This window comes from Euprymna scolopes, chromosome 19 (assembly GCF_053919585.1).
Source record: "Euprymna scolopes isolate OS-2025 chromosome 19, ASM5391958v1, whole genome shotgun sequence".
Taxonomy (NCBI): Eukaryota; Metazoa; Mollusca; class Cephalopoda; order Sepiida; family Sepiolidae; genus Euprymna; species Euprymna scolopes.
The window spans coordinates 29,761,708-29,785,230 of NC_136500.1; the positions used below are offsets into that span (position 1 = coordinate 29,761,708).

The 23,523-nt window shown below is 29.6% G+C and overlaps 1 protein-coding gene across 1 annotated transcript in view; it reads left to right on the forward strand.

Moving 5' to 3' along the window:
- Positions 1–23,523, forward strand: part of LOC145303491 (CCN family member 1-like) — a 384,636-nt gene that overhangs the window by 181,576 nt on the left and 179,537 nt on the right. The window lies entirely within an intron of this gene.

Below are 23,523 nucleotides of genomic sequence, written 5' to 3' on the forward strand. Positions count from 1 at the left end.
AATAATAATGATAATAATAATGATAATAATAATGATAATACTGATAATAATAATGATGATGATAAAATAATTATAATAATAATAATGATAATAATGATAATAATAATAATGATAAAAATAATTATAATAATAATGATAATAATGATAATAATAATAATGATAATAATGATAATAATAATGATAATAATAATAGTAATAATAATGATGATGATAAAAATAATGATAATAATAATAATGATAATAATGATAATAATAATAATGATGATAAAAATAATGATAGTAATAATAATGATAATAATGATAATAATGATAATAATAATAATAGTAATAATAATGATGATGATAAAAATAATGATAATAGTGATAATAATGATAATAATAATGATAATAATAATAATAATAATAATAATAATAATAATAATAATAATAATATAAATTAATAAATACAGTATATTTACTAGATTATAATGTTTTTAGAAATAAACTAAAGTGTGTTCATGGGAGTCAATTTACGGAGAAAAAGAATTTATTTAGTAAATTTGTGTAAAAAGTTAATCGAATTTTTCTATGAATAAATAATTCATTCGTGTGGTCGACTTGTTGTAAAAGAAAGCGAAATCCGCTATGATTAGATAGATATCGCATTAAAATTATCTTCACGTTTTGGTGTGATGAAACATACAAACAATTATATAGATGTATGACGACCTTGATAGGTTCGAACCAATAAAGTTTGCAATCCGCCCGTGAACACTTAGTTTACCAAGACTGGATTCAAATGCTTCTAAATTTATATGACGATTCACAGCTATCATCGCGGACCTGAATAACTTAATGCGCAACGCGCAATGTTTCTTACGGTAAAAGACAAATACGAGTGCATTCAACAAATTAACATAATTTTCGACGAAAAAGATGAAACCACTGAGCTATTCTTTCTCAGAGAAATATCTTCGGAAAAAAATATCGCCTGGAAAAATGAGAAGGCGGATGAATCAAAGATTATAATTAATTCAAATCATGTGTCCTGGAGTATAAAAATCTGTTTAATTATGAAAATATTTCAGAAAAAATTATTGAAAACCATATTCTTATTTTTTAAACAAAGAAAGCGTAGGCACAAATTGGACTAAGAATAGAAGGAGGAAGACCTCTCATGTGTATTTGCTTTCCAAGATTATTGCTGTTCTTTTTTTTTCTTCTAAATTGATGACTATTTTCCATGGAAATCGCCCTGGACAAGGCGTGAAACACCTTGTATTTTTCTGTGCTTAAAATAATAAATACCTACCAAATATATCAAATTATAACAGTATATCTATATTGCCAGAGATGAACGGCTGGTTGTTAGGAGGGAGATACACACAAGAATTTGACGGGATGATTATTCTCGGGTCAAATCGTTAACTGACTTCCATATCCATGTTGGGGTTTATCATATTACAATTTGTGGTCAGCACAAATGCCTTCCTGACGAAAACATTGTCACTGTAGCCACATGTTTAGGGTCGTTTTATTCGATGAGACTCGTTTCACTGAGATTTTATTCCACTTGTACTACAGCTATTTATGCCTTTTACTGAAAATTACCATCTAAATGCCCAAAATTTAACTTTTTGAATTTGAATATCGATCATTTTTATTGTTTCTTCGACGTAGGTGACTTGTGTTGTGTGCATTATTTGCATTCAAGTGATTTGTTTGGTATATTTTATAATCATTTCATATTTTCTTGCATATCCTCGTAAAACTGAACTATACTTGTCAAAAATTATTTCTCGGCACACGCAGCCTGGATATTTAGTATTCTTGATGCGTAAAGTTATAAATAACACTTCAATGGTCAGAAGCCGCAAGGCTAAATGGGATATTAATATTATTTGACAGAGTGACCAGCATTTATTTCTCCTTTGCCAGAAACAATGTTCATGGAATGAAATGAGTAAAGGCCAAAATAAGCGAAGTGACCATTACAAAACTGTTGAAAGTAATTCTTATATTGAAATTTACAATCTATACAATAATTTTCATTTTACGCGGTCGTTTTCATACACTGATCTCGTCTAACCACTTGCACACATCTCGTCATTTCTTGCCCCCCCCCAATGATTTTATGACAACGCATAAAATTTTTACTCCATTTTATTTTCTCTTAACATCTTAAATTAGTGTAAATTGGAAAATGACACGTATTTGATTGGTAAAATAATAAAATGTATTCTTGATTCGTTTATAAACTAATCTTCTAAATAAATCTAACACATGTATGTGTGCGTATTTTTCTGTGTAAATATTAAACCGATAAGCTCTTAAACGGCTCGTCGCATAACACTTCAATTACGATGAAATAGTAACCATATATCAAAGATGATTTATAACGAGTAAAATCTTCCACGAAAAAAATGAAAACACTTAACTATTCTTTACTGAGGAAGTTTGAACTGATCAATAGCTCCTCCAGATATATATCAGCAAGTTGAAATGCGAACTGTTCACTTCAATTTGCCGACATATTTTTACTTCTTTTTGCGCATGTCATAATTCATTTCTCCAGGTTGTTTATTATTACATCTTCCTTACTCCTCGATAGTACATTAGTTGTTTTTTTTTTGTAACTTTTGAAATCACAACTATATATTAGGTACAATATAATATCAAATACGTGATTGGTCAGGTAATGATATATAATAGATCTGCTTGAATGTAAATGTTTAAGCGTATTTTACGATGAGATATCAGAAATTAAACCATATATGTAGATGACAATTTCATATATTAAATATTTTTAAATTTCGTAGATATCCATTCCCTTTTCCTTTCGCGTGCACCCTCTCTAGGTTTGTATGTATTATACTAAAAAGAAAATACAAGGAATCGGCACAGAGTCGAATAAAGACTACAGGTATTGTACGGAAAAATATTCGATATGTCTGCAGATTATGAATTACAAAAAATAATAATTTAATACGGCTTTACCTTCAAATTACTTACACACACATATATATATATATATATATATATATAGATAGATATATAGATATCATATATATATTATATATTATATATATTATATATTATATATATTTGTATATATATATTACACATTTTTATAATACATCTATACATATTATAATATATATATATATACATATATATTATTGATAGAATTGTTTAATCACTAAAATATCCCTTTATATATTTAAATTATCAATTGACGATGTCTTAGCATATAATTGATAAATACACATCTAACTTCCAAAGTATGCATTTACAGTTTATTATTATATTATTTATTAAAATATATATCCGTAAGTTCCCATTACTAGACACAATTATTACTATTAAACGTGCATACTGTATGAGTCTCTCTTTTAAATATTGAAGTAGGCTAACCAGAAGTACACCTCAATCACGCACACATCCACACATAGCCACACGCACAAACACACACACACACGTATGTATCTATACATATATACGTGTCTATATGTATATATATGTATATATATGTATTGCATTGTATTATCTAGATTATTGTTGTCTATATATTTTGCTTTGTTTCTGATTTTTCCTATTTATTTATTTGTTGTTGGTAATAACTGGCTGATGTTACTGTCATAGTTATGTTGGACCCGAATTCTTTCAGTTCTAGCCAGATACATAGTCAGGGATTATAAAAGTAAAATGTGTAGGATATGCATAACAGTAATTTTGTTTTTGAGTGAATCATGTTATTAACTATATAAATAGGTTCTATGTTACTTTTTAAAGTATAATTTTTTTATATTTCCTTTCTTTTCTTTTATTAATAGTGCTTCCAATATATGTATTTTATACTCGTTAGTGGTATGTGCAAGAATAGGATGTATTTTCTCTTAAAATTGTACAATATGTAGTCAGGTATTGTGTATATTACTTTATGGAATATGGTTAAAGGAAAAAACGCCTTGCCTATATACATATGTATATATATATATATATATAATTATATATATATATATATATGTGTGTATGTATATATATATATATACATATATATATGAACATAATGTTTTTTCATACATAGTCTTACAGTTTTATTTACAGTTTCCTTGTTTATACATTTTTAGTCATTAATATTTCTGAAAGAATGTATTGATGTAACTTATATTGTTTGTATGTCTTTTAGATTTTGTCCACTTTTGGTTGTTGTTATGTTTATAAAATTTTGTCGGTTTTTCCTCTCTATATGTATAATGTCTTAGAACTAATCTCTTTATTTAATCTAATGCTTAAGACTGCTAATCAACCTATATTGTATGAGGTGGAAGTCAGAGACAGAATCCATAAAACGCATCAACTTCCAAAAATCAGTCCATATCTTAGGCTATATGCATTTTATATGTATGCCAATATACACGTGATAATTAACAATAATTAATACAAGGTCTGAAAACCGAGATAATCTAAATAAGCATGCTTAATATTAAATTTATAAACACACAAAACCGTATATTATAAACCAGAACACAATTACTTTAGGTATGCATATCTATATAACTATATCTATATCTTTATCTACATTTATCTATATATGAATATATATAAATATATATATGAATATATATATATATGTAGATATATATATATATATATATATATATATATATATATATATATACTCACATATATATTAGGTTAACAGGAAGGTACTTGCGGAATTTTTAATTTTTATTTCAAATAAGTTTTCATGATAATACTCTTACTTAACATAGAATTTTAAAGATAATTTTTCTCTTTATTTAATTGTTTAAATTGCAATTGTTTTAAAATAATGATGTGCTCTTTTCAGAAAGTTGAATACAAAATAGAATGGAATAGAAAACAGCAAAATCGTATAATTTTTTATTTCAATTAAAGCTACGCTGAAAAGCTGCTGATAGAACTCGTGATGTCAACGAAGCGTTTGACCAAAGGAAACACTACTGAATACACAGCACAATTATGATTTAAGAAATTTCTGTGATGGCGACGAAATTCTTGAAGATGATGAGCATGGTAGTCGGCCATTTGATGTTGACAATAATCAATTAAGGGCCTCGACTCAATAACTCAATAGTAAAAAAATTGAACGGGGCTCGTAATATCGTAAAATACGGATATATTTAGTCAGAAAATGTTTCAAATTCCAGTCCAAAATAACGTATTAAAAAGACGATTGCTTGGGCCAATTTGAAAATTATATAATTTCATGATATACAAATTATCATAAGTAGTTAGAAAATCAGAGAACTTTAACTAATATATAAATACATATATATATATATATGTATGTATATATATATATATATATATATATATATATATATATATATTAATATAGTTGTTTTTAACGCCTTAAGACACAAGAGTTTCATCTTTTCAGGAGTCGTCAGTGAAAAGTGTTACGATTTTAGTCAGTCGGGAGATTCGAACCCGGCCACTGAAGTCATTTCTGAGTATATTACAAGAAACAAACCACACGGCCAACGTTAATTGCGTGAAATATAGTTGCAATTAAGATTCATATAAACGTGTAAATGTCAAAACTGAGCGAGAATCTGCGCATGTAAGCTTAAGCGACTGACTTATTTCAATTTAGAGTGCTCAGAAATAGGATCCGAGTTCTTAAAGAGGTTATACAATATTTGCAGAATGTTGTTTCCTTTTAAAAAATGCAGTTAGCCAGACACTATTCAATTTCGTTTGAAAATTCGAATTTCTGGCTGCGTATAACGGATCAAAGTCATTAGTAAAATATTTAGATAATAAGTTTATTAAATTTGTAAATAGATATTTTAGAATTTTATTCATTTTATTCAACAAATTTTATGCGTAGATATTGTGTTTATAGGATTGTTTGTTAATAGCAGCGATACATTTTGACGTGCAGTGTTTATAAGAAAATAGATAAAGCTGTGTTTGTGTATAAGTTGTTATATATACTGAGAGTTTTGGATATATATGTAGAATACATATTTATGCAGCGACCTTGTGAAAATAATAGACACTTCGGGCTTACAAACAAATTTCAAAACATATTATTTGAGTTTATGATCGTTTGAGATTCTGGTGGGTGAAGAGGATATCAGTTATAGGATATTGTAATGAGGGTAAGATGAAAGGATATCTGAAGTAACTTAATTCCAGATTAACCAAATATATATATATATATATATATATATATATATATATATATATATATATATATATATATGAATAAAAAAGAATGCGAAAAGTATAAAAGCTTATAACTTTTCTTTATTCGTTTTAATTGGTGACGTGCAGGAATACAAAATAATAATATTATGAAAAAAAATTAAAAAAACTTTTTTTATAAGTACATAATTTTCGACCGATCCTTCAGTCTTCATCTTTATATATATATATATATATATATATATATATATATATATATATATATATATAAGAGAGAGAGAGAGAGAGAGAGAGAGAGAAAGAGAGTATGCATCCACACTAATATATACGCGCAAAAGAAACCAATTATCATAGTGTCTTCGAGTAACCCATAAAATAAATGAAAAAGAATATATATATATGTATATATATGTATATATACATATATATATACGTAGATATTATATGTATATATGTATGTGCAAATATACACGATAAGCCAAAAAATAAACAAGAAAGAATTGAACAAGAAAATAAATTAGTAATAAATCTCTCTCTCTCTCTCTCTCTCTCTCTCTCTATATACATATATATATATATATATATATATATATATATATATATATATATATATAATTCAACGTCTGTGTGTGTCTGCCTGTACACTATTAGGATCATATACGGTTTACTATTATATAAAACTGACAAGATACAATGATAGAAAATGTAACAAGAAGGATAAATGGGCACGGTGAAGTCACCGGCACTAATGGGGTGGAGCCCCAGTAGTTAAACTCTATGCACGCTTAGACTGTTTAACGCAAAGCTACAACATTTGGCAGGATAACCCACCATGGGAGGGAAAGGATTTAACGGGTTACACCGCTCACCCCTACTAATATGGGTGAGGCACAATGGTATTCACTTATAACTGGAAAACCGTGCAAGTTTACAGCGTGTGATTTACACTCGTAAAGTTACCAAATATAGCAGGATAATCAATTATGGGGTGTAAGGGTATTTTTAAGGGTTACACCGCTCACCTAACCAACGGGATGAGAAACCTAGGGATGTCACTTATAAATGCAAACTCACTTTGTTTGATGTAGAGCTACCGAACTTGCAATTATAAGTCCACCATGGGAAGGGGCATGTTTTTATGTGTTACATTACAAGGGAGGTGGGGACACATAGGGGTCACTTATAATGGGCAACCTTAAATAGTGTTCATACGTTGATATCAGTAAATATTCTTACTACTGCCCCCTCATGTTCGTTTGAAAGGTTGTTCTTATTTTAATAGCCCAAAGGTCTGAAGCTATCTCCTTGCACCGACATCCTCTTTTCATATGTTTTCATACTTTTATTAATTAGAATCTGTTTTTAAAGTTTTTTTTTTAACTCGGGTACTTCTGCTAGTATATATATATATATATATATATATATATATATATATATATATATATATATACCAGAAGAAGTACCCGTCGTTGACTGAGTATACATACATACATATATATACATATATATTAGGTTGGTGCAAAAATAATGTCATTTTTGACATTAAACTTAATGTCAAAAAACGACATTGCTTTTGCACCAATCTAATATATAGGGTGACCCAAAAACACAAAAGCTAAATGGAGGGCATCTAGAACTTATGCTGTAGAACAAAGAAAAAAAGCCAAAGACCCTTGTGTTTTGATGTGATGTTTTGAATATAATAAACTAGTTATGACCAAAGTTTCATTTCATTCGGACAAAACACAAAGAAACGGGGCCTAATTAGAGTTTGGCCGCGTTTTTTGGGTCACCCTGTATATATATATATATAGGGTGATCCAAAATATATATATATGTGTGTGTGTGTGTTATTTTATTATATATATTATATATATGTGTGTGTGTGTTATTTTATTATATATATGTGTGTGTGTGTGTAATTTTGTTATATATATATACATATGTGTGTGTATGTGTGTGTGTGTGTTATTTTATTTATCCGCAAAGTTTCATCATAATATTTGATGTTTCCGTTTTCAATATTTACTTATAAAAATTCTCAGTACTTCGGACTTTTAAAGCTACGGTTGACTTTAAATGTGTGTCGCTCGAAATTAGGGCAGTCTACGCGAATTAAATAAAGAGGTAAGTTTCATACTGGCAGAATGTTGCCAAATCATATCCGAGGTAGGACACATAACAACAACCATATAGAGTGTTCGAGGTGTTTGTCCAAAAGTGTCGTATGTGTCAATGCATGTGACTATCAAATCAACTGAAACCATTTTTTCGCCCTTTTTTTAAAAATAATCGACGCCATTTTGTTTTTCTTTCAACCTTCCCAACAGTCGCACTACGACCTATCGTCAAGGACAGATTCAAGTCTCGAATCTTTCAAAGTGAGTAGACAGCCCCGAATCTGTTTTCCTTACTATGCATACAGTTGTCCATCTCTCAACTAGAAGCTATTTCCTTTTACTCGTTGTGTTATTTTTTATTTTGGAAATTGTAAGGATTTTCAAGAAATTAGCCAAATGCTTGTAGGATAAAACGTCTTCCTTTTTTTGTTTTAAATTTTGTAATAAGCTATTAATTTTATATTTCCACGCCCGTAAATATATATCAGTAAGAAGGTGATAGTCACCTGCCTTAATAAAAATATGTTTTTATTGGTAGCAGATTGTTAAAACTAATGGTTGTTTATAGCCCCTATTTGAATCATATCAGCATTTATCAATTATGGTAGACATTGCTTTTAACCCTGATTGGACTGTTAACGTCCACAGGTAAACAGATGTGTGTGTAACTTTTATTGGTTTATAAATATATATATATATATATATATATATATATATATATAATTCAGAAGTTAAAATTATGTTTACAAGCTAAAAGCTTTTGTAAAGTTAAAGACATTATAAATATTAGTATTTATATGATAATCCCGACAAAATATAAAAATAAATGAATACAGGTAAATTAGGAACATAATTAAAGACTGAAAATTATAATTTACAAGAATTTATACTTCGACAGGTACTCAAGAAGAAATATTAAGAATTCCTTAATCCCCGGAAGTTCAAAGAATGCGTTGTTTTCATTGGTGGAAAGATATTAGTAACTAAGAATCACAGCAAGGGCATGAATTTGCTGTTATTGGAAGGAAGTGAACCTGTTTTATGTAAAACCAAATCATATATGCATACAAGTTTCAATTCGTCGTTATATCAGCAAATTAATAGCGCTCGATATAATAATTATTTGCTAATATTTTCCTCTGATGTAGAAACACATTCTTTGGCACTACGCAGATTACAGACATCTTAATATTTCTATATTTTAATATTTTAAGTACCCTATCGAACAATTATTGTAAATTATAATTTACAGTAATAAATTGCGTTCATATATATATATATATATATATATATATATATATGTATATATATACATATATATATATATATATATATATATATATATATATTAAAAGAAAGAAAATAAAGGCTATAAGTTGAAATTTACAATGAAATTTATTGTCCGATTGAATTCTCCAAAAAAATTACTAACTCGTTATTCCACGGAGTTTCAAAGAGTGCTATTTTTGCTATTCTTCTCAGCAGAGGACAAAGGGAAATTTATAGCACTGATTGAATTTGCTGGTTATGGCATTAAATGAAACTGCAATTTCTTTTTAGTCAAAAATTACAAGGATGTACATATCCTTTAAAAACAACGAAAGAAAAAATGTAGAATATGTAAAAAAAAATCAAACTGGGCATAACATTGCAGCTTGGATTAAGATTCTTTCAAGATAATCTGAAAGGCAAAAATAACTATTAAGAAATAATCAAATCTAAAATTAAATGCAGTTAAATCTTATTAGTCCAATTGAAAACTTTTCAACGCGAGCTGAAATGATGGAAATTGTTTTTTTTTTCAGATTGTGCAGTAGTCTAAAGATAAGTTGATGCCCAGTTGAGTAGATTCCAGGTATAAAATTGAGAGAAAAACACTGTCATCTCCCATCGTTAGTTTCATTAGAAAAGACGATTTTAGACTATTTTTAAAAAAATTAATGTCAGCCTAATAAGGTATCAACATGAAAATGTTTGTATTACTACAACCGAAAATTCTCTAGAGACACCGAAACAATTCTTTTCTGCAAATATTAAAAGTTTAATCCCAATAATAAAAGGGGGGTTAAAGAAGGGAAAGTTTCAGGCGTAGCAAAATCTTAGCTTATTTGTAATTATAAGGCTGTCAAATAGTAATTATGATGCCGACAAAATAACAGTAATAATAATAATAATAATAATAATAATAATAATAATAATAATAATAATAATAATAATTTAATGTTAATAATAGAAATAATAATGTTATTGATAATATTAATAATAATATTATCAATAATAATAGCGATAAAAATAATAATACTGTAAATAATAATCTGTAATAATAATAATAATAATAATATCAATATTAAAAATAATGATAATAATAACAGCAATAATAATAATAATAACAACAATATTAATAACAATAATAATGATAATAGCAACACTAATAATAATAATAATAATAATAATAATAATAATAGCAATAATAAAAATTGTGATAATGGTAATAATAGTCATAAAAATACTACTAATAATAGTAATATAAAAGAAAACGAATAGAAATAAAAATAATAAAAACAATAATAATAATGAGAGTATAATGATAAAAAGCGAAAAGGATAAATAAATACATATACATATATGTATGTATGTATGTATGTATGTATGTATATATATATATATATATACATATATATGCGTACATACATCATACATATATATACAAATATATATATAACCATACACACAGCACAAATATATTAATATATATATAATGACAATAGTTACTGCTACTACTACTACTACTATTACTACTATTACTACTACTACTACTACTACTAATAATAATAATAATAATAATAATAATAATAATAATAGTTAACTGGCCCAAAGGGAATACAAGAAAAGACACGACCAAGTGGGAAGAGTAGTGAACTGGGAATTATGCAAACAACTGCATCCCCAACGCACAGAAAAGCGGTACAAGCACAAGCCGGCAACAGTACTTTAAAACGAGAATCACAAAATTTTATGGGACACGGACATACGAACGGGTAAGCCCAACCAAGCTAAAAGACCGGATGTCCTAATAATTAACAAGAAAGAAAAGCCCTGTCAAATCGCAGACTTTGCTGTTCCAGAAGACCACAGGGTGAATATCAAAGAAAGAATAAACGGAGCAAATACACAGAGCTAGCCGGAGAGCTGAAAGGGACATGGAAAATTACGAAAATCAAAATAATACCTAGAATAATATGAGAACTAGGAACTATCCCGAAAAACTTTGAAAAGGGAATGGGAGAAATTGGAATCAAAAGAATGACTAGAAAATACAACGAACAGCAATAATGAAAACGGCTGAAATATTAAGAAAAACGCTTGAATGTGGAAACTAACACACATGAGCAACAAGCGCGGGCCAGACATAATGTTGCAGAAGCAAAACATTAACCGCTACATGGAATCTAGAACATTGAAGGCACATATATGTAAGTTCTATAAAGCCACCGTATTTCCCCATTACCACAAAAAAGAGTGAGACCAAACAGGCAAGTAAAGTCAACGAGAAATGAAAGACCGAACAGAAAACACTGGCTAGACTTTCGCTGGAAAAGTGCGAAGAGAGCTGGAACCTTAGGCAGGCTTATTGTCACTCAAATTCCAGTGAAGACCAATAGCAGTTGCCAGTGAAAAATCAATGACAAGCAGCTGTTGCGATAATGCAAATTTATTTACAAATAATATCGAAAGAGGTTGAGAGTACTGGAAATCTGGGGAGACTTGTTTTCACTTACTTTCCAGGAAACACCATGGGCTGTTTTAATGAGAGGTCTTTGATAACCTGTTTGATGGCTCTTTGTGATCCAATAATAATTAAAAGAATACCAAGTAATAACCTTTAAGTAAAGCGCTATAAGACCACCATTCGCCTATGTATGGAGTCCTGTTGTCATATTTGAGCTGACACATCTGCTAATAACCCCTCCGTCCTGGACAGGATTAAAAAATGAATCACCAATCCTGATCAGGTCTTGAACTGTCATCTAGGATTCAGCCTCTGTCCTATCGACGAAATGTTGCATCCCTCTTCCTGTTCTACATCGGTGGTTACATCGTTCAAAAATTAGAATTACATCTAGGTTTAGAATAGTTGCTTGAATAATACAAAAATAATATATTGTTTTGCATGGTTATCATGTAATTCTGCCATAAAACATAAATGTACGTTATTTTTGTTTGCGTTTGATGGATGTTAATGACTCCAAATGCTCTAAATCAAGTACATTCAACGATTATTATAATAATTGTGAGAAATCTACATTTTCTGTAATTTACTAATGATTTCATCATCTTTATTGTTAGTTGTGCCTAATAGAATACTATTGTGTAAAAAGTATGACGTTAACCGATTTATAATAAAGAACCATTGTTAATGTGTAAGTAATGTTTATGTGAGATACACACACGTGCACATACAATGCTTGAAAACCTATAATCACATTAGCTTATACATATATATATATATATATATATGCATATATATATACATGCATATATATGCATGCATATATGTATGTATGCGTATATACAGTGCCGGCAAAAAGAAATACCGCACTTGTAATTTTTTCAAAAGCTGCAGTTTTAAGCTAAATGTTTAAACAATATATACCTCATTTGATTTGCCTTTTATTCCTCTATAATTTTACCTATTCATATTTGACTTTTAATTGAAATATTCTAGTGTTCACGTCAACTTAAAAATATTAAATTCAAATTGAGGAGGCAAAAGGAAAGTCTACAGCAACAAATTCGCTTAAAATTAGCTTAAATTATCGCCCCTAAATCAGTTTAAATATCCACTAACAGGCAAGGAAGTATCTCTAATCATAATTGGTGTTCCATGTTATACAACGTAACATTCAGTCCATATTCAACGACTTTCTCTTAGTGATCGTCAGGAGCACATTAATCTCTACCTTTATGGTTTATCCAATCGTGAAATCGGCCACAGATTGAAATGTGATGAGAAAACGGTTCGAAAGACTGTGCAAAAGCACCAAAACACCGGCAGTGTTCGTGATACCCCTGGATCTCGTCGTACTAGAGTTTCTTCTAACAGGAAAGACAATGCTATCAAGATCCGCAGCCTAAGAAAAAGATTTGATACGGCTCCCCAAATCCAACAACAGTGCAATTTTGTTAAAAGTGCTCTCTTTCTACTGTCAAAAACAGGTTAAAGGAATTTAATATGCCAGGATATGTTGCAAGACACAAGCCAATGATTTCTATAAAGAACAGAAAGTGCCGTCTGCACTTCGTCAGATGCAATGAAGATCATGACTCTTCATATTGGTCAAAAGTGCTTTTTAGCGACGAAAGCAAGTTCCATAGGCTAGGTAGTGATGGTACGCAATACGTCCGTCGGAGGAAAGACGAAGAATTTAATCCTAGGTACTCAGTTGCAATGCTGCAAGGTGGTGGAGGTTCAGCTTTTTGTGTGGTGCATTATTAGAACCACTAGTCCGGGCCTATAGTTCGCTTGCAATGTTGAATTAATTCGACCAAGTACATTAATATGTTGACTGAGCATTTTCTGCCTTACTTTGGTCGGAATTTGGATGATACTCCCATCTTCATGCAGGATAATGCTCCCATTCACACAGCTGGCAATGCCAAGAGGTTTCTGGAAGAGCATGATATTCCGTGTTTGGATTGGTCTGCACACTCTCTAGACCTCAATTCTATCGAAAACTTATGTCATTACCTCAAGCAACCGCTACGCAATGATAAAATTTCAAATTTGGAAGAATTTTGGACAAAAATTTTTTAAAAAAGTAGGATATCCTTTTCCCGGAGTATTGCCGCAGTCTAATTCAAGGAATTCTCCTAAAGATTGCAGGCTGTCAAATTGCAGAAGGGCTATGCTACTAAATATGAACTAGTTCATTGTGTCCCCGTTGTATTTGTTTGTATTAATGTTCTAGAATTTCATTTAAGTAATAATTTTCAATTGTGCTGACTTTCTTTTTGCCCCCTCAATTTGAAGTTAACTTTTAAAATTGGTGTGAACACTAGAATATTTCAATTAAAAGTAAAATTTGAACAAATAAAATTATAGACTAATAAATGGCGAATAAAATGAGGTATATGTTGTTTAAGAATTACATAACATTTAGTTGAAATTTGCAATCTCTGAAGAGATTGCAAGTGCGGAATTGCCACCTGTATATTTGCATATATATCCATATATGTGCATAGATATACATATATATATATATATATATATATATATATATATATATATACATAGATATACATAGATATACATATATTATAAATATGAAGTCGACCGCTTTAAATATAAAAACCCGAATTGTTAACCATGTTTCGCTTAAAATGCTTCGTAGTCGATAAAAGAAAAAGACGCACGGACCTTCTAAGTGGTAAATATTTCAGCCATTAAATTGTCTTGATTTCAGATTACGTATTGCTCCTATATTTCTTTTCATCCTAATTGCCATTACTCAGTTTTTAATTTAATTCATGCCTGGCTAAGTAAATGTTGTCAAATCTAAATATGATGACGTTCAAAATCTATTCAAAATATATAAGCAGAATACTGGTTTCTTTCCGTCTCCTTCTTCTTAAAAAAAAGAGGAAATTTTCTACTGGACGACCTTAAATGTAAAGTGAGCCCACCCCACTCCAATGACCTGGGATAGGAAACTCTGAAACTAACCCAAAGGGGAGGGAGGCCTCTTCAGTCTTGGATGACAATATATATGCATAAATACGCATATATATATATATATATATATATATATATATATATATATATATATATATATATATATATATACATATATATATACATAAATATGCATATATACGCGTATATATATACATATATATGCATATATATGCATATACATACACACACACACATATATATATATATGTGTGTGTGTGTGTGTGTGTGTGTGTGTATGTGTGTGTATGTATGTATATTGTATGGACAAAGTAAACATGTAGTGGGAAATTATCAATTTCTAATCATTTGGCAAGAGACGTTAATCTGCTGATATTCTGATGGTAAGTGCTTGACTTTCCCGTAAAATATTTTCTAGGCAAGGAAATCGTCTTTTATTACCATTACACAAAAGAAATAGAACGTAGACCTTGGGTTCATTTATAAATGTATCTCTACACCCTCTTCCCGCATTTCGTCATTAATACATATAATTACATGAGCAATGTGTTTTTGGCAAAGGGAAAGAAAATTCTGGGACCAAATCCATCCATCTAACAATTAAAGTCAGCTTACTTTTGGCCTTCAATAACGCTTTTTTTAATAATTTCTTACATCAATTGGACTCGTGCCTTGTGTCGATCGATTTGTTCTGGTGTACGTAATATCAAAATAATTTTCCTGCAAAAAATTGCTTTCTAGGAACTGCAAACCTTGAACATGTCAATATTTACATTTTTAATCGAAGACTACAATATGTTTCAAGTTTGATGCCAACGTATGTATGAAATGTAAAGATGTGAATTGTACGGCTGATTCTATATAGAATTATTCCGCTATTATATTTAGAATCTCACTATTCTCAAGCTTCTGGCCTTTCTCGGTAGTTCAAAAGGTAACAAATACAATAAATAAACCAAATTCACATTAAAATAGAACAAACATATACAATATATATATATATATATATATATATACACTTGCTGTACCCGGCCACGCGTTGCTGTGGCTCAGTTTGTTAAAATGGAACACATGTGAAAGTAGAGAAAAGTTTGATTCTTTTTTTCAAGAGAATGTACATATTATTTATTTTTTTAACAGATGTTAAGAAAATAAACAGAAAAATACTTCCATCATTAATTATGCAAAAAAATAAATAAAATGTTGATTTAGTGTTTCAATATGCTTATAAATTACGATAAAACTTGCTGAGCATGCACTGTTTTACAGTTGTTGTAAAAATGGAACGGAAACTTAAATTTCGCTTCATTTTAATCTTTCTTAATTTTTTAATTGTGTCCCCCAAACGAATATAATCAAAACAGTAACATTCAACAATTGTACTTCATGTATATAAAACACAAAATATTTATTAAAAAAAAAATTAATTCCATTTTTAAACGAAAAAGTCAGTGTACCTAACTTACTGTATTAATGCTATTTTTTAAGCAAGAAAAAAAAAGGTAAATATCCAGATACGCTACTACAGAACACCGACCACTCTAATTTGTTTTTGTATAGGTAATTGAGGTCGCTGACAACGAATCTGATAGTCAAACTTGGGGCAAATTTACCGTTTGCATGGTATTTACCCCTGAACCCACGAACTTCTTTCCACTATTTTGCAGCTTCCGTTTATGCTACGCGCATGCACGCTGTAGCATAAACGACGGCTTCACCAAGCAAACTACGTTCGGGGGAGGGGATTTTTTTTCCAGTACATAGAATTTTCTAATTTTAAAAAATACATTATAGCGCTTTTTGGGTGGAAAATTTAAAATTAGCTGAAAAAGAAATAAAATAAGAAAAGGAAAGCACACCAAGTTGGAGTAGGGGGGGGTAATTTATCTGTTTTTTTTTTATCTGGAACATCGAATTTTCGAATTTTCCGTTAGTAACGCACCGACATTTACCAATTAAAACACCATTTAACATTTTCCGAAGATTTTACTTTGTACATTGGGGGGGGGCGGATGTGATGTTGGGCCCCGCGCGCGCCTCAACATCACATTCTCCCCCCAAAATAAATTAGAGTGGTCGGTGGGGGTTGTATTACTGTACAACTAGATTCGAAAAAGTTGTCAAAAAACACATATATAACAAATAAATGTTATCAAAGGCAAGATAAGTTACTTTTCTACCAAACTGGATATATTTTTCGTGTTTTTATTCAATGTAACATATTGGGTTTGTATTACTGTACACATAGATTCGAAAACGTTGTCAAAAAACAAATATATAACAAATAAATTTTATCAAAAGCAAGATAAGTTACTTTTCTACCAAACTGGATATATTTTTTTGTGTTTTTATTCAATGTAACATGTTTATTCAGCTCGAAAACATACAGTGTTTACCGATGTATTGGAAAATTCAAGATGGCGTCTGATTCTCTCTTTAACACGGTAAGTTTGGGAAAAGGTGTTATAAATAAAAACCCAGATAAAATACTGTTAAAAACTCGCTCAATATATGTTACCGTGACATAGGTTGACATATATTCGGCGGGTTTTTTTATAGTATTTTGTATAGGTTTTTTTATTTATAACATCTTTTCCCAAACTTGCCGTGTTAAAGAGAAAATCAGACGCCATCTTGAATTTTCCAAGTCATCAGTAAACACTGTATGTTTTTCGAGCTGAATAAATATGTTGGGCTTGTATTACTGTACACATAGATTCGAAGAAGTTGTCAAAAAACAAATATATAACAAATAAATGTTATCAAAGGCAAGATAAGTTACTTTTTTACCTAACTAGATATATTTTTCCTGTTTTTATTCAATGTAACATGTTTATTCAGCTCGAAAACCATACAGTGTTTACCGATGTATTGGAACATTCAAGATGGAGTCTGATTCTCTCTTTAACACGGTAAGTTTGGGAAAAGATGGTATAAATAAAAAACCGGATAAAATACTGTTAAAAACTCGCTCAATACATGTTACTGTGACATAGGTTGACATATATTCTGCGGGTTTTTAATAGTATTTTGTATAGTTTTTTTATAACACCTTTTCCAAACTTACGGTGTTAAAGAGGGTGTAAGACGCCATCTTGAATTTTCGAATACATCGGTAAACACTGTATGTTTTTCGAGCTGAATTAATATGTTACATTGAATAAAAACACGAAAAATATATCCAGTTTGGCATAAAAGTTACTCATCTTGCCTTTGATAACATTTATTTGTTATATATTTGTCCCCCCCCCCAAAACAAATTAGAGTGGTCGGTGTTCTGTAGTAGCGTATCTGGATATTTACCAAAAAAAAATATTTAGGTTTGGCTATAAATTCTTAAACTCATTTCACCCTAAATAATTTAGGTGACTGAAATAGGAATCTAATTGAATCTTTAATTTCCTGAATAGTATCCGATAATTCATTTTTCTTCGAGTTATATCGAATACATTAATACGGACTTTAGGGGCTTTTTTCCTAATGTTACTGTAAAAATTATGTTTTATTGTTACAAATTACGATGATTTAAAAATAGCAAAAATAAATTCTTGCGTTTTTTATTTACTACTGAAAACCATAACTTTAGTAAAGGTAATTTGTGTTTAAACAAAATAAAACATTTTCACTAAGAGTTAAGTAAAAAATAATTAGTGCATTATATTCTGCGATCATTATTTGAAAAATACTGCAATTTTCATAAAAATTCATTAATTTCCTGATTTTTGGTGAATTTTTAAGTAAAGGGAGGAGTCAAAATGTGTATACACTTTGAGCGTCGGCATTCATTTTGCGACCACGTGTGGTTAATTTAAATATCCAATTCGGCAGAAAAGTAACTTATCTTGCCTTTGATAACATTTATTTGTTATATATTTGTTTTTTGACAACTTTTTCGAATCTATGTGTACAGTAATACAAACCCAAACTTCGGAGGTTGGAATCCCCCCCACCTAAAATGTACTTGGAAAAATTGATTTTATAGTGAGATTTAAGAATGGTTAGTCGAAAAAAAGGAGAAAAACAAAACAAATAATCAATAAATAATTGTTACCAAAGGCAATAAATGCTACTTTTTTTACTTACATTGAATATTTTCAAGCGCTTTTCTTTATTTTTTAATAATCTAATGCGGGTGTGTGGGTGTCAAATACCTACAGATTTTCTAGAATTTCCCGCTAGATTGTAACCGAAATCTCCAGATATAGCAGGAAAACCGCTAAATTGTAACACTGGTCACGTGACTGGAAGCGGTAATAAATAAGTGTCCCTAAATAAAAAAAAATGGCCTCTCGGTACAAAGAAATCTACCTATTTATCATAGAAAAATTAAGTGTAATGTTATAATTAAAAAGAAATATATAAAAACACACATGGATATAGTAAACATATTATACCAAAAAGTGAAAGCCATCCGCCCAGTGGTTTTTAGACAATTAATTCCGAATCAACCAACATTTACATTTATATATATATATATATATATATATATATATATATATATATATATATATATATGTATATATATATATATATATATATATATATAACTACTTAATTTACTCACATAAAATAAATATAAGAAAGTATAGATTTATGCGTAAACTTTAAGTATTTACTAAAAAGTGCGCAATACGTAGGTAGAGCTAGTTAGTAGCCTGAGGAGTCCTAGAGTGGATTAAACGCGGAATATTCAGTGTAGCTTAATCGCCATATATATTTTATAAATTACTATATATATATATATATATATATATATATATATATATATATATATATATATATAGATATGAACAAACAGTTAATGAAATATGTTAAAAAAACACTTTTAAATGAATTAAAAACATATTTAATCAGAAAAGGAAACACTAGATAAATGGATAGTCCTTAATCCGCAGAGTTTCGAAGAAATCCTCTCCTTCTCATCAGAGGATAGGAATTAGCAAAATGCGGGATCAGATGTTGCATGCAGAAGTATTTGATGAAACAACAAATAAGTCAAAGATCTTACTTGAAAACAAAATAAGTTAAGCAGAGGGAATATGGTAAAGAAAAAGGTGATTACACATTAATGGATAGTCTGGTGGAAGATAAAAAATCCAGTGACGGTAAAATTCAAATGTAAAACTTCAAGAAAGTTAAAATAATTTCCATTTGTACAAGTAAAATCAAAGGAAATCCCGTAATTAGAAGAAGATGGGCCATAATAATCCAAAGGAAAAAATCCATGGAATAATTCACAAAAATGTGTACAAGAAAAAATAGTATTAATAAAAGAAAAATAAAATGTTCTTTTCACTCTACTTCCGAGACATAACTATAAATAAAAAAAAAATCTGGGAAGAAAAAGGAGAAAAAAAATGAAAAAGTTACATATAAAATATAAAATTAAGGGAAACAAAAGTCAAACTGACCCAGACAGGAAATGTTAAAGGCGCGAAAATATATATAGGGCAAAATAATATAGGTCAACTGAAATGTACAGGTCATCACTTAAAAAAAAAGGTCAGCAAGAATTTTTATACAACTATTATATAATTTTTTATATTTATATATATATGTATGTATGTATATATATGTATGTATATATATGTATGTATATGCAAGTATATATATATGTAAGTATATGTATGTATATGCATATATATATGTATGTGTATGTATATATATATATGTATATATATGTACGTATATATATATATATATATATATATATATATATATATATAATGAAATCTTGAAGGGATATCGGTAGCAGACTGTATAATATTGTGAATTAAAAACCGTATAAATATGAGTACCAGTTTTTAATATACAATCTCAATAAAGTAAAGAAAGCTCGCATACTAGATATAGCATAATATAAACGAAAATGCTGAATTCAATTATGTAATTTCATAATAGCATGTATTATTTGACAAGTAATAAAAATATTAATGTTTTTCGTTGTTTAATGAATAAAGAATAAAATAATATTTGTAAAATCCACAGAAAATAATACTGATACAATCCAAGTGGATTGGAGTGTTTTAATGTATACTTCATGCTGAAAGGTAAATTCTCTGAGGATAAGAATCATGCATAGGAATTATTCATTGAAATTGTTAATTTACATAATTTTTCATTCATATATATTTATAATATATATGTATGTATATATATATATATGTATATGTATATATATGTATATTTATTTCGTATATGTATATATATATAGGTATATATATGTGTGTGTATATATACATGCATAAGTATATATATATATATATATATATATATATATATATATATGTATATATGTTTGCATATTGATGTATATACACTGCGTGTCATATTATTAACGAGATAACATTTTTTACCAGTGTCAGAAACTTACCGATAGTTTCGTATCAAAAGGTTCGGAAACGTTGGCAGTACTGAGCTGTGAAAATTTCGTACTCTTCGGCGCAATGTAAATAATTTGTCATCATAATTGCTGAATCCACGCTATTTGATGTGTGTCAAATTATTAACAAGGCAGTTTGTTTCGTCAATTAAATGGTTCGTAAAGGTGGCTTGAGTAGTTCTGAAAAGGGTACCATTACAGAATAGTTCTGAAAAGGGTACCATTACAGAACAGCTAGCAAAAGATAGAACTACCCCTGAAATATCTAAAATGAAAGGAAAGTACCATCGTACTGTGCAGAACTTTGTCAAAGACCCTACAAAGGTAAGTTAGAGAGATGATAAAGGTAAATATAGAGTTGTTTCACGCCGTTCTCTACTCCAAATGAAACGTGAAGTTGTTAAGAACCCTGGATAGACAGGTCGAGAATCTTTGACCAGGCCGGATTGAAGAATGTCTCAAAAAGTACTCGATGTCGCCTTCTGAAAGAAGTTGCAAAGTCTGTTAAGCCTGTGACAAAGCCTCCATTAAAGCAACATCACATACAAAATCGATTGAAATGGGCAGAGGACAACATGCAAGCGGATTTTTCCAAAGTTTTGTTCAGTGATGAAGTGCGTGTCACTCCTGATGACCCATATGGCAAGGGATGGGTCCCAAATAAACGACATCGTCATCAGCGATTAAAGCGCCAACAAGGTGGTGGTGGGATAATAATTTGGGCTGGAATTATCGAAGGTACATTAGTTGGCCCATGGAGAGTTCCAGAAGGCGTAAAAATGGCGTCAAATGCTTACATAGCTTTTATAAAGGTGCACTTTGAACCATGGCTGAAGACGCAAGGGTGACGTTCAGAAGAACTATTATTTTATGCAGGATAATGCTCCCACGCATGCAGCAAAAAAATCAAAGTATTTGCAACAACTGGGGTTCTCTGGGCTACAGAGGATGGAGTGTCCTGCGAATTCACCAGATTTGAACCCAATTGAGAACCTTTGGAGTATCATGAAGTGACGTCTCTATGCAAGTGAATGCCAATTTAAGAGTAAAGATGAGTTGTGGGATGCTCTTCAAGAGGTATCGCGAGGAACAACTGTTGACGAAAACACACATTTGACTAATTCTGCGGATTAACGTCTTTTACAAGTCATTCATAAAGATGGATCGAATATCCCCTACTAATTATGTCAACATAAAAATTGCTATGTGGTTATTGTATTCTAAGCATTTGTCCTAGTTCATTTAATGTTTGACAATTATTTCAGTAAAAAAGTTATAGTCCATTGATACTGGTTGGGATATATATATATATATATATATATATATATATATATAAAAGGTAAAAGGTTTTTTCCACGTTGCTCCCTTTCTGTCGAAAATAATTATTAAAGAAAACAACTTAGACACCGGTTAAACGCGAAAAAAAAAATTCGTAATTTCACTTAATTTTATTTTTATTTTACTTATTTACTGTATTTTATCATTATCTATTTTTAGACTCAATTTTATCACCTCCTATTCTTATTTTTAGATACCATCTTTTAAGTTACTGCGCTATTTTATCCCAATTCAATTATTTCTAATTTAAAAAAAACAAAAAAAAAGATTCTTTCGTAATCTCGTGTCATTTTATTTATTTAATCTATCACCGCTATATTTCCAAACACAATTTTTAATCTCTACGATATTTTATCTTTTAGACGTAATCCACTACACTAGTTTACTCTAATTAGTTCTTCTCTCATAAAATGTATATACATGTATATATGACATCTAATTTACATAAGGAAAACATGCTGCTCTCCCCCATCATTATATATAGCCCCAATCCTCCGACTCTCTCGTCAATGACCATCCCTCTTGAAGAAGCCCGCATAAATCGGGCGAAACGTTAAGTATCCAGGTCCTTCCACCTCCATTTTATTTCATATCGTCGGATTTAATCCAGCTCAACAATCATATATATATATATATATATATATATATATATATATATATATATATATATATAATCTCCAGCCGTTTGAAACGCTGTTCTATTTATTTGGATTTTTCGTCTGATTCTATGTATATTTAGTTTGTTTTGGATTTGTTTTTTGTCAAACTCATTGAATTGTACCCATCACCTTCATCCTTATCATTGAGGATAT